The sequence below is a fragment of the Rhodnius prolixus genome, unplaced genomic scaffold (genome assembly GCF_049639745.1).
Source record: "Rhodnius prolixus isolate KJV_2025 unplaced genomic scaffold, Rpr scaffold_7, whole genome shotgun sequence".
NCBI lineage: Eukaryota > Metazoa > Arthropoda > Insecta > Hemiptera > Reduviidae > Rhodnius > Rhodnius prolixus.
In genome coordinates this window covers 30,255,482-30,269,007 of record NW_027411582.1, presented here as the reverse complement: position 1 = coordinate 30,269,007, position 13,526 = coordinate 30,255,482, and the positions used below count along the sequence as shown (strand labels likewise).

General features: G+C 34.4%; 1 protein-coding gene across 3 annotated transcripts in view; it reads right to left on the bottom strand.

Annotated features, from left to right (window-relative positions):
- Nucleotides 1–13,526, bottom strand: part of LOC141447380 (dnaJ homolog subfamily B member 6-like) — a 247,066-nt gene that overhangs the window by 184,566 nt on the left and 48,974 nt on the right. The gene's annotated exons all lie outside the window — the stretch shown is intronic.

Genomic DNA, 13,526 nt, shown 5'->3' with positions numbered 1-13,526 from the left:
GACAGAAGAGTGAAGGTGCGTGAGATTGCTAGTGCTGTGGACATCTCGAATGAACGGGTACATAATATTTTGCATCAACATTTGGACATGACAAAGCTATCCGCAAGATGGGTGCCGCGATTGCTCACGCTTGACCAAAAACGAAATCGTTTGAAGTGTTGCAAGGACGGTTTGCAGCTGTTCCAGAAGAATCCGCAGGACTTTAAGCGTCGTTTCGTCACTGTGGATGAAACATGGATACATCACTACACTCCTGAGACCAAAGAACAATCTAAACAATGGGTTACCAAGGGGGAATCTGCGCCAAAAAAGGCGAAGACCGTTCCTTCGGCCGGAAAGATTATGGTGACTGTCTTTTGGGATTCGCAAGGAATAATCCTCATCGACTATCTGGAAAAGGGTAAAACTATTACAGGTGCATATTATTCATCGTTATTGGACCGTTTGAAAACCGAGCTGTAAGAAAAACGCCCACGATTGGCCCACAAAAAAGTCCTTTTCCATCACGACAACGCACCAGCTCTCACCTCAGCAGTTGTGGTCGCAAAATTAATGGAAATAGGGTTCCAACTCGTTTCACATCCCCCATATTATCCAGACTTGGCTCCCTCGGACTACTATTTGTTCCCCAATATGAAGAAATGGCTGGCGGGAAAAAGATTTTTTTCAAACGAGGAGGTGATTGCAGAAACGAATGGCTATTTTTCAGACTTGGACAAATCCTATTATTCGGAAGGGATCAACAAACTAGAGCAGCGTTGGACGAAGTGTATAAGCCTAAAAGGAGACTATGTTGAAAAATAAAAAAGGTTTACCCCAAAAAATTAAATAGTTTTTATTTTTGCACGGACTTTTCAAACGACCCTCGTAGATCAAGATCCGTTCAACAAGGTGGGAATCATTGCACTAGATAATTATCAAAACATGATCTCTAGCGCATGCCTAACTTGCACTTATTAATTTAATGGGAAAAAAAGGCAAGTACATAATAAGTTTTTTGTATTTATCTTGAAAAGTGTAAGATACATAAAAAAATAAATAATTTTTTTACAAAATAAAAGAAGGTATTTTACAGTCAGATAAGAATATATTATACCACGATTCTTCAATTTCATACTCACACGATTCCATAATAACTACCAGTTAATAATAGTAAATAATAATAATAGTAAACTTTCATTGTGCTCATTCCATTAAGTTACCACAAGTTCGAATCCTCCGTTCACCTTGCCAATCAGTTTCCAATAAATATCAAAACACACATATAGCATAGAGAAGTGCTTAGTTGCGGGTGGCTTTTTTTGTACATAAATCACAATATAAAAGATTTGAATCAATGTTGAGTGCCCTTCATAAGAAGTTTCTTTGAGATGATAATAAAGCACTCTACAAAGCTTTGTAATAAACTTGAATATTGTGAAGCATAGTTTTTTGTGGAGGAATCATTTATCATCTTAAGTTCTCCTACTTATTTTGAAACCAATTTTCGATTTTGGAACATAGTACTTGATGATATACTATTCTTTAAACATTTAGTGGGAAGGCTACAAAATTGGCCCGCATTGTTTTGCTATTGTTGTACGGGCACACCTGCATCATGCCGGTATGCTAGGCATAGATCTCCATCTGTTGCCCTATTTAAAGACGGAAAATACACTTTCCCTGTCTGAAAGAAGACTTGATTAGTTTGAAATAGCTTCGAAAATTAGCTAACAAATTCATGAACATAAAAGTTTTGAATCCCTTAACCCACTGGTTAAGGCAATACTTAAGGCATCAGGCGTCTCGTAAAAGAAGATCCCAACACATAAAAATAACACCCAAAAGGCTAATTTTTACTGTAATAATTCTCACCATTCGAACGTATAATTTTTTTCAAATATTTTTTTGCATTTTAATCTTCGGACTTTCTATTGACAAATTAGTTTTCATAACAATTTCAAAACGATTTATGAGAAACTAAAAATATTTGATTAATTGAAATTTCGTGATATTTAAACAAAATTAATCATTTTCAGAACTTCATTTTATAAAACTAAATTAATTTTTTGTTCAAGCTCTAAAAGTCCTCGTCTTTCTTTTTTAAAAAAGTCTATATTGCGCAACTTATCGGCCAATAGTATGTAATCATTAACATACCGCTTTTTATGGCTAATTTAATATTAATTAATAAGAAATATAAATATTATACTAATGTTTTTTAAACTGTCAAACAACATTTTTTGTTACCCTGATTTACGGTAAAGAATTTTAATTAACCAATTCAAATTTAATTTGGTCAGAAATATTTTAATAATGTGTGGAGTAAAATATTCAATTTTTGTATCCCATTTCATATAATTTCTTTTTAAAATGTATCGGTAAAAGTTTATCTCAGAATGAGGCTTAAAAATTGGGCAATTAAAAATGTAGATTTCGAGCCGAAATTTAAGCACGCTAAACTGCATGAATTGTTAGAAGAATGTAACTAACACTGCAATGATGTGGTAAAAGGTTCGTATGATATAGTTTAAGTATTAGTAGTAGTGGTTTTAGTAAGCTTAGCTCATGGAGATGGGAGCAAAATCCGATCTTTAAGACTTCGAGGTGTCTTCTAAGGGAGCAGGTCAATAGTATGAGAAAAGCAAGAGAGCCTCTCTTCTTTGCCAGGATTAAGGTACCCCTTAAATTACACAATTCTGCATCTGGCTAAGAGGTAGGTAAAGAAAGTCATCCTTAAGACATCTAGGGAGGTAGAGAAAAGAGAATATGGTGTTAGAGGGCCGATATACACCAGAACAGCAGCACTTCTTTTTGCCCAAATATAAGGTGTCCAATGTGATCTATGTCGAAAAATGGATGCTACAGTGGTGATTGGATCCTTGGAAGCACCAAGCGTACTTGAAATAATCAGCCAATCAGTAATCAGTTAGAACGTTAAGAACTGCAGTAAGAGGACCTAAAGGTGAAGTTTTAACCACCATTAAAATGTTTATTTATCCCTAAGTGCAGCCCTAAAAGCATTTTTAGTTAGTTCTTGGTCTTAACATTAGTTTAGCCACTAAAGAAAGATTTAAAATGATGCAATTCATGTGGAGGAGGAAGCAAAAATTCTAAGAACATTGCAGATAAATAACTAGAACCATATATTATTATCAAACAGGTTCCACTTGGAAATCTCATAATAAATCACAGTCACTCCCTATTTTAGATTTGGCCAAAAACCACATCTTCAGGAGGGAAGGAGAGAGAGAGCGAAAATGCTATCCTCAGAAATCTATGTGGTTACCTGAACAACAACAACAACAACAACAACAACAACAACAACAACAACAACAACAACAACAACAACAACAACAACAACAACAACAACAACAACCTTGGACGAAACATAATGTGACCCAGTTAATCAAACATGAAAACTAAAATTAATTATACGTACTACAAAAACAAGTGAAGTTAATTATCTTTTTAAAAAAAATTGGAATGCAAAAAATGATAATTTTCTTGGAGAAGCAGTTTTCCATGGTAACTTGATTTCTGTGATGTTCATTTTCCTGTTTTTATAAACGATATGGATAGTTCCTTAAGTCAGTATTAATTGTAGATCAACAATTATTGAAAAAAGGATTGAGATCTCATTACTTTAAAGGCTGATAATGTTATCCGGATAACAAGCAATCCTGTAGATGCTGGGAATTTTATTCTTATAACATTTCTTTGAAAAATTTTGGATTTTTTGGATGATTCTGGATAAGGATGATGTTTAGATTTCCATTTAAGCATGTTTCCACGAGACAAGTTAATGCACTGATTAATACTCGTACATGAACGAATCCAACATAGAGGCTAATTTGAGGCTAATTATCGACGACCCTACTTAAGTTTACTAGAAGAAACTTTTAATTTTTCACAAAAATCCAGGTTTCCCCATCATCTCCTTTAACTATCCCATCATCCACTTTAACGGTGGAAACACTCTTTAGAATGTATCCTCTGAAATCTGAAGAATTGGTTGTAAATTTCAAAGAAGGTCATAGTCCCACTACAAATAATAATAATAATATATCCCGGGTTCGAATCCAGCTGCTGGCCCCTTAGATTTTCTCTTCCTAGGAGCTTCTTACAGCTCACTGTCCGGTGTCTATAACAAGAGAACACTGTCCAGAGACCGACAGTGCACTGAAAGAAACTCAAGGCGCCAATAATCTCAGATAATGACGCGCCTTAAATCATTAAAATATTTATAATAATATTTTTTGTATAATAATCAGCCATTAGATATTGTGCATCAACCCTACTGATATCTTGCAATAATTTTCTCGATTTCAGCTATATTTAGCTCATAAGGACACAGTCTCATTGCGAAATCAGTCTCCGCCATAGTTGTACCTAAAAGGTACTTAGCAAACGTTCTTGCAAGTACCTCAAAGTATCCCCTCATATTAAGCTTATTTAGTAGTATTTAGTCCGTTAAGTTGAGACCCTAAAATTTGGCCAAGTCAAAACTAATACTTCATAGGATGCAAATAAAACTAATGTCAATTTCAGTCATGATTTTTGATTATGCCAAGCTTTCGACTTGGGGACTAGATCATCTTCAGGGCTTGTGGAACATAGTTTATAGAGTATTAAAGTAAAGTAATCGCCTATTTTTTCAGGCGGGCTTAACGTCCGACTACCAAATTAGATGTCGTGGACGGAGGTGACTAACAAACATACTTTACGGTAAATTTCTTTCAATAACCATTAAATAAAATCCAAGGCCTAAGACCGGAAATCGATCCCCAGTATCACAATACATATTAGCTTCGCAGGTCTCGCCTCTAACCGCTCAGCTATCGTGGCGCCCCATAGAGTATTATAGTTACAATAATTGTGTTAAAGTGATTTTGTACAAGGTAATGTACGAGGGTCGTTTGAAAAGTCCGTACAAAAATAAAAACTACTTAATTTTTTGGGGTAAACCTTTTTTATTTTTCAACATAGTCTACTTTTAGGCTTATACACTTCGTCCAACGCTGCTCTAGTTAGTTGATCCCTTCCGAATAATAGGATTTGTCCAAGTCTGAAAAATAGCCATTCGTTTCTGCAATCACCTCCTCGTTTGAATAAAATCTTTTTCCCGCCAGCCATTTCTTCATATTGGGGAACAAATAGTAGTCCGAGGAGAATACGGAGGTTGTGAAACGAGTTGGAACCCTATTTCTATTAATTTTGCGACCACAACTGCTGAGGTGTGAGCTGGTGCGTTATCGTGATGGAAAAGGACTTTTTTGAGGGCCATCGTGGGCGTTTTTCTTGCAGCTCGGTTTTCAAACGGTCCAATAACGATGAATAATATGCACCTGTAATAGTTTTACCCTTTTCCAGATAGTCGATGAGGATTATTCCTTGCGAATCCCAGAGACAGTCGCCATAATCTTTCCGGCCGAAGGAACGGTCTTCGCCTTTTTTGGCGCAGATTCCCCCTTGGTAACCCATTGTTTAGATTGTTCTTTTGTCTCAGGAGTGTAGTGCTGTATCCATGTTTCATCCACAGTGACGAAACGACGCTTAAAGTCCTGCGGATTCTTCTGGAACAGCTGCAAATCGTCCTTGCAACACTTCACACGATTTCGTTTTTGGTCAAGCGTGAGCAATCGCGGCACCCATCTTGCGGATAGCTTTGTCATGTCCAAATGTTGATGCAAAATATTATGTACCCGTTCATTCGAGATGCCCACAGCACTAGCAATCTCACGCACCTTCACTCTTCTGTCATCCATCACCATATCATGGATTTTATCAATGATTTCTGGAGTAGTAACCTCAACAGGGGCGTCCAGAACGTTCAGCGTCATTTGTGCCCATATGGCCACTCCGAAAATTTTGAAACCACTTATAAACTGTTCTAATCGAAGGTGCAGAGTCACCATAATGTTTATCAAGCTTCTCTTTAGCCTCCTGAGGTTAAAGTAGTGTTTAATCAACACACGAAATTCTTTTTCGTCCAATTTTTGAAAATCACTCGACTTCCTCGATTCAAACGAATGCCAAACACAAAGAAATAGACCGATCTGGTTGAAACTTGGTGTGTGTTCTTCCAAGAGATGCTACTAACTAAACATAACCTCGATTCGCGCCAGTGGTGCTATCTCTCTGACTTTGCACGGACTTTTCAAACGACCCTCGTAGTTTACAAAATGATTTAGTTAACCTTTTTGACAATAAAATATTTTACATTCTATAAAGTTGGTGTACCTTTTGTCTTGCCTAATTATGAACTGAGTATGATCCATTTTATGTGTTTGGTTGTAAAAAGATCAGTACATAAAATACATTACATTATACAAATTCACTTTAATACAATTATTTTAACTATAATGCATTGTAAAATGCCATGAAGATGACCTAGTCCCTAGGTGGAAAGCTCGGCATTATAAAAAATCATGAATGAAATTGGCAATTACTTTTTCAATGAATCGAATAATGAACAACATTGAAAAATAATTAATTCATATTGTAAAATTAGCTCTTAGCTTATCGAACTTTTAATTACAGAGTTTCGAGGTTATATTTTAATAAGCTGTATTCTCTAGTTTGAGAAGAACAAAGTAACGTAAACTATAATTAGATATCTCAATTAAATTAGTTGAGCTAAAGTGGGACTGGCTAAAATGATCTGAACAAATTTGGCAGTTTAAAATCGAGACAAGTTAAGAGCCTGCGTGCGACTGGCCCTTGTAAAAAATTCCCACAAGTATTGATTTGTTTTGCTTTTACCAATCTTTTTTTTTTTTTTTTAAGGCGCAGCCTTCTCCCCCCCCCCCCCCATTTAACTATGTAATTAGATAGAAGAATGCTTACGCATAAACGGAAATCTCTCACGCATTAAAAGAAGAAAACAAAGAACATCCAAGTCATCAAGTGTACTTAGGAGGTATATACGATCAAAAGATCTTCCTCTTGAACACACAGACGTACATATATGACCCGTTTAGCTCTCAGTTGGTATGTATGTCAGTGGGGGTCCCCACCCTATGGCTGTATGTATACATAGAGGCAGGTTACTTGTTAAGAGAAAAAAGGTTTTCGTTTCGTAGCTACATATATAGGATATAAATCGTGAGGTTCATTACTATTCAGGCTATAACAAGATGGGTTAGTAATAGTGGCTAGGTTACAGAAGAGAAGTTTACTATCTCTTCACATATGTTTTATATCTTTGCCAGCTGTTAATACACACCTTTATTATTAAAACAGCTGTTCAGGTAGATTTATGTAATATATATTATATATTTATATAATATATATATATAGATTTATAATATATATTATAAAGGCAACATTTTATCATGGAACTGTTTATCGAATGATCAAGAAGGAATTTTATCATATCTTCCATCGTTTGACATTAATTTTCCAATTTTTGCGAATGAAATAGCTTTTAATATTCATCTGGCTCCTCATTGCTTATAAACGAAGCAGAAAAGACAGAGGATACACGAACTTAAATATAATAATGCGTAAATATCACACAGACAATAAGCCCTGAAGATGATCTAGTCCAGGGATGGCGAACCTTTTTGAGACGTGGGTCCAATTTTGTTCATTTTTTTTGTTTTTAGTACTAGCTCTTGGGTTACTAATGCACAAGAGTTAATTTTAAACTGAATATTTTCAAAACTTTAAAATTCAGTTGGCTTAACGGGTAAAACGTCGTCAAAACAAGTGCTATGGAAGTCTCTTTTTTACAAACATAACTGAACATAACCTGAACAAAAGTGTGTTTTATCTGAAGAAAAATCTAAATATGGTTATTTGCTTTGGGTTGTCGATTTTTTTAACAAACAAAATATGAGTAAAATTATACATTTTATTTGATATTTTCTAAACACTTTTGCTTTATTTCAAATACTACAAAAGCATTTGTCGTCATTTGCGTTTTAGAACTGTAATGATCAAACTAAAGGTTATAGATAGCATTTAAATTGCTTTTGTTTACCCGCGTAAACAAAAAAAATGGTTGCCTAGCAATTGTGGGTCAGTAAAAAAGCTTGCGCGGGTCAGTGTCTGACCCGCGGGTCATCGGTTCGCCATCATTGAACTAGTCCCTATGTCGAAAGCTCGGCACAATAAATGAATATCAATGACTTATATTGGAATCTATTTTATCATCCTATTATTTACTAATATTTTCTCATAATTAACCATAAAATAAAATCCAAGGTATAGAAGACGGGGAATTGAACCCACTAACCAACAATACATCATAGCTTTGCTGGTCTAGTCTTTTAGACCACTCGGCTACCGTGGCGCCTAGCTATTGGACTTCATTGAAGTTTTATTAAGAAAAGTGAAAAGCTTACTAAACAACAAAAGTACGCATTTATTTTTTTGTTGAGGAGTTTCAGTTCGTCTGGTTTCCCCACCAATGAATTCTGTTTTATTAATTATGTTATTAAAGTTAACTGTAGTCTATAAATTTGTAAAAATGCAGTTTTAATAAAATGTTCAGAAATAAAATGGTAATAAAATGCTTGGAATGTTTTTAATTTTATAAAACCGAATCAAAATGTGAATGAATTAGGAACGGTTCATTTAAAATACAAAACCAGCAAATACCGCTAGTATTAATTTAGAATTGTGGTTTATTAATCAATCAACAATCATGTTAGGAGGAAAAAATACCAAAACTTTCAACATTGACGTCATTCAGTAATGTTGATTACCTTAGTTACGTATTCTTTTCGCATTGATGTTTTTTGCAAGGTAAAGTTCACTGATAAAATAAACTAACGCCGTATATTCTTATGAATACTTTTAGAACATGAATTTAACTAAAACCGAAAAAAAATGTTTAATTAACAAAAATAATTGTTTTAAAAAATAATGAGGAATACTCATTTATTTAAATAAACTTTAATAAAGTAAACAGTTTAATTCAACGATAATGTGAGTGCTGATTATTTTTTTCATGTTTCCACGATAATTGCAGAAGTAAGGATGGTATAAGGATTAGCTGAGTGGTTAGCGAACACAAAGATTCCAATACGGAGATCGTGGGTTCGAATCCAGCTGTAGGCCCTTAGATTTTTTTTTTTTCTCTTTCTGAGAGCTGCTAACAGTCCAGTGTTAGACAATGTTGTTATGTAACGTTAGAACAGTTTTCGGAGACTTACTGTGCACTGAAAAGAGCAGCTCAGGGCGCCAATAACCTCAGATGTTTGACGCGCCCTTAAATTTAAAAGAAAAATACACGAGTATGGCTGTCTAATGAAAACGAAGCAATTAATCTACTCAAGAAATTACGCATTTTGATTGAAGTAATTGTAATTATTTAAATTAATATTTTTTTAAAAGTAAATTAATATAGGAATTTCCTTCCTATATTTTTCAACTCCTTAAGTTTAAATCCTCCATCCATTCCCGTAACACTAGATCTCGCTCATCTGATCTCTATATTCCCTCTCACCGTACCTCATCCTTTGACAAGTCCTTCCTCATACGTGCTACCTCTCTCTGGAACTCCTTGCCTTCATCTGTCCGCCATGCTCCTACCCTATCTATCTTTAAATCCCGTCTATTCAGTTATCTCCTTTCTATTCAGCTTCCTCCGAAATTCTAATTGTTTTAATTTATTTCCTTAATTTCTGCTGTTTTATTATTTTATTTTTACTTTCATTTTCACTTATTATATTTTCACTTTTGTAAATATTTATTTATTTATTTAATTTCTGTATAATCACAGGCCAAACTATTAAGGCCTCTAATTGTACCTGTGTTTATTCTTAGGGGACAATTGTCCCAGAATAATAAATTTCTTTTCTATTCTATTCTATTCTAAATTCTAATTTTCAAAATAAAAAGTATTTATTTTAATTAATTTTTTGATTAATCAAAAAATATTTGATTAGATATTTAGTTATTCTAAATTAGTGCTGTTACTTGTACAAGTTGATTGGTGGAAATTCAGGACGATGTATTATCGCGTTGGAGCATAATGTAACAATATAATTTCTCAGTATCTATGTTTACATTATATAGAACATTATGAATTTTTAGATAAAGATAACTAATTATTAATAAACCTTGACCTGAATCCTATTTAACAAAATATAAAATTGAAACATATTTTTACATTAATTAATTTTGTTACTAATTATATTCATTTTTTAATTATTTTATAAAAAGTTAGAGGGAGGATAGAGTTGTATGTCTCACGCTAGCCCTAAGTAACTACTTCTCGAGGTCTAAAGTTAGTTACAAGGGCTTTAATTGGAGGAGGGGTATCCCACGGATTAGCCTGCAAGGTTTTCGCCGCTGAATTCGAGTTAAAATGATAGTCCTGGGTTGATATAGGATGCCAAGGCTATAGCCTAAAAGTCTCGTTCCACACATCGGCCCATAATTTCGTACCGGACATCCTTTGCTACAAAACTAACTCTAAAAAACTTGATAGTTACATTGTAGTTTGGTGCTTTTTTGAAAAAAAAAAAAAGGGAAATATTTCGTTTGGGAGAACAGTAAAATAACCTTCCTTCTAAAGAACCAATCAAACATTATGATTGGCCCTCTGTTTAATATATTAGGCTACCGGAAGTACTCTTTAGTGAAGTAACTTTTCACTTTTCTGAGTTTTTTGTACACTAAAGTGTCATTTCGATATAATGTACAACTTTATTACCTAGATTTATATTAACTAAGTTCTACAAATCGGAGTTTTGGATTTAAAAAAAAAAAATTATACAGGGTGAACCAGTAAGTATTGTCCATAGGCCTACTGTGTGTAGTACATCTAAAGTGGAGTTCAATGACGTATTGGCCAACTTCATATTTTCCTCTGTTCTTGAGTGACGTTACTTCAAATTTTTTTTTCTAAAATCATTACTTTTTTCCAATAAAAATGTTATTACTCAGAAAGTTTTAGTCCGAATTCGATTCTGACGACCCGGTTAGAAAGAGAGATAAATTTTCTAAAAATTGATACAATTTTGAAGCATAAATTATTCTCCAAACAGCCTCAATCTTCCTCCTGGATACTGGGAAAAATAAAAGTAATCGAAATTTTTGAAGAAAACTCATTAGGCCCTTATGTGATCATTATCAGACCCAGGTGCTGGCACTTTTTTTAGTAAAAGTTTCCTTGTTTAATGGGCTTTCTAACGGTATATCATTTTCCAGGATTCCTTTTATCTTCGTATGAGAAATTTACGTTTGTTTTGCAAGAAAACGTGTTCACGAGCACACAACAGTGTTAGTTTATCAAGTTGTTTAATTCATTGAAAACTCTTTTAGATGGACCACTAGTCAATTTTTAAAGTAGATTGTCTTAAAATAAGGAAGTCAAAGGTTACAAATTGCACTTTAAAAAAAAAAAGTTAAGGTTTATTCAAATTCTTTTCTATTTTAGTTGAATGTGAAATTGTAATTTGGAGTAAGTACATATGAATTTTTGTTTATAAAAATAGTACTTGTTTAAAATATTTCCTAACATTTTCTCAAATATTTCAGAGAGATCGGAGGTAATTTTTTTTTTTTCAATTTTTAGAAAATTTATCTGTCTTTCTAACCGTGTCATCAGAATCGAATTCGGACTAAAACTTTCTGAGTAATAACGTTATTATTGCAAAAAAGTAATGATTTTAGAAAAAATCTAAAGTGACGTCACTCAAGAACAGTGGAAAATATGAAGTTGGCCAATACGTCATTGAACTCCTCTTTAGATGTACAATACTGTGGACAATACTTACTGGTTCACCCTGTATATATAAGTTAGAAAACAAAAAATGAAATAAAAGTAAGTCGTATGAGTTTGCCTTACTAAATTTATTTATTTAAATACCGCATTAATTTATCAACTTTTTGTCATACAGTGACGTAATTTAAAGAAAAAGACAATATTACAAAACCTCTTTTGAACGTTAGATAAATAAGAAAGTTTATTTATTTATTAGTAACATTTAAAAACATTTCAACCATTTAAAACAATCATATTTATAAGCCAATTATAACGTCACACACTCACACACATTAAATGACGTCACTATAAGAATATAGCGGATCTCGTCCTTGTCAAACCCACCTGGGAAGGATAACCATAAATGTTGTTTTGATGTGTAGGCGTTGTTGCGCATGCGCTATATAAGAGACAGATTTCATTTTTTTGTTTTATTAAATTTTAAACACGTATATTCTTTTAATTTTGTCGTCTTTTATTTCGTTCAATCCAAAAATTATTTTTCTAGTAAATTGTGAAAGGCTAATTATGCTGTTCATAGATTAAAATAATTTTTTTTTTTTTTAAATTTATTTGTAATTTACAATCTGTAAATACATTCAGTAAATATGAAGAGTATGATGAACTGGTGCGGGAGGAGAGCAGGAGGAGAGAAGCTACCCAGCGGTAGCACTCTCTATAGGAGAGAGGATGACGTTTAGGTCTTCAGACTGCAAGGAAGTCGCAAGGCCACTGGCGATTCAGTCGGCGAGGAGTATTAGGGATGTCAGAGGAAGCGAGAGACAGTACAAGAGGATTAGAGCTAGTCGAGAGAGTAGTATGGAATTTTTGATATTTAGTCTTGGCGAGTTGGTCTATGAAGGGAATGTTGATGTAAGGGTAGTGAAACCCCACCACTCATCCACTCTAGCGTAGGGGTAGTGAAATCCCACCGCTGCCACCAATGTAATGGTGTTTGAGGAGATGTTGGTTGTAGATGTTGATGGATAAATAATACCTTGTATTGGTATAAGATATTATATATGTATTTGACTGACTGCCAAGGACTGTATACTTTACACTACAAGAACAGAACAGACTGACTGACGTGGCTAAAACGATGTGTACAATTAAAGTGTAAGACTTGGAACAGAATCTCTTTTGACTTTCCTCTCGTTTTTATATACATTCGCCGAGCCTCCCTTCTCTGTGTGCCGAGGGGGCTGTCTCTTTCTCTCTGGCTAGAGTGGGTGATTGGTGTAATGGTGTTTGAGGAGATGTTGGTTGTCTAGCGTAGGGGTAGTGAAACCCCACCACTCACCCACTCTAGCCAGAGAGAAAGAGACAGCCCCCTCGGCACACAGAGAAGGGAGGCTCGGCGAATGTATATAAAAACGAGAGGAAAGTCAAAAAGGAGATTCTGTTCAAAGTCTTGCACTTTAATTGTACACATCGTTTTAGCCACGTCAGTCAGTCTGTTCTGTTCTTTTAGTGTAAAGTATACAGTCCTTGGCAGTCAGTCAAATACATATATAATATCTTATACCAATACAAGGTGTTATTTATCCATCAATATCTACAACCAACATCTCCTCAAACACCATTACATTGAGGTCGGTGTGAAGAGTGAGGTTAGTCACCGTAGAAAGGAGCGTCAGCTATCTGTCACGGAGTAGTTTTGACTGAAATGTCCTGTACTATCCGTATGTTTTGTAGGTTTGGCTGAACTCCACAGCTCTAGTCCTGTAAGTCCACCATAGGTTTGAGTTCTATGGGCAATTTGGAGCGTCGTCCAAATAGTCTGTAAAGCAGTTTCGCACGTTTTGTCATTGCTTGTCTTTTAAGT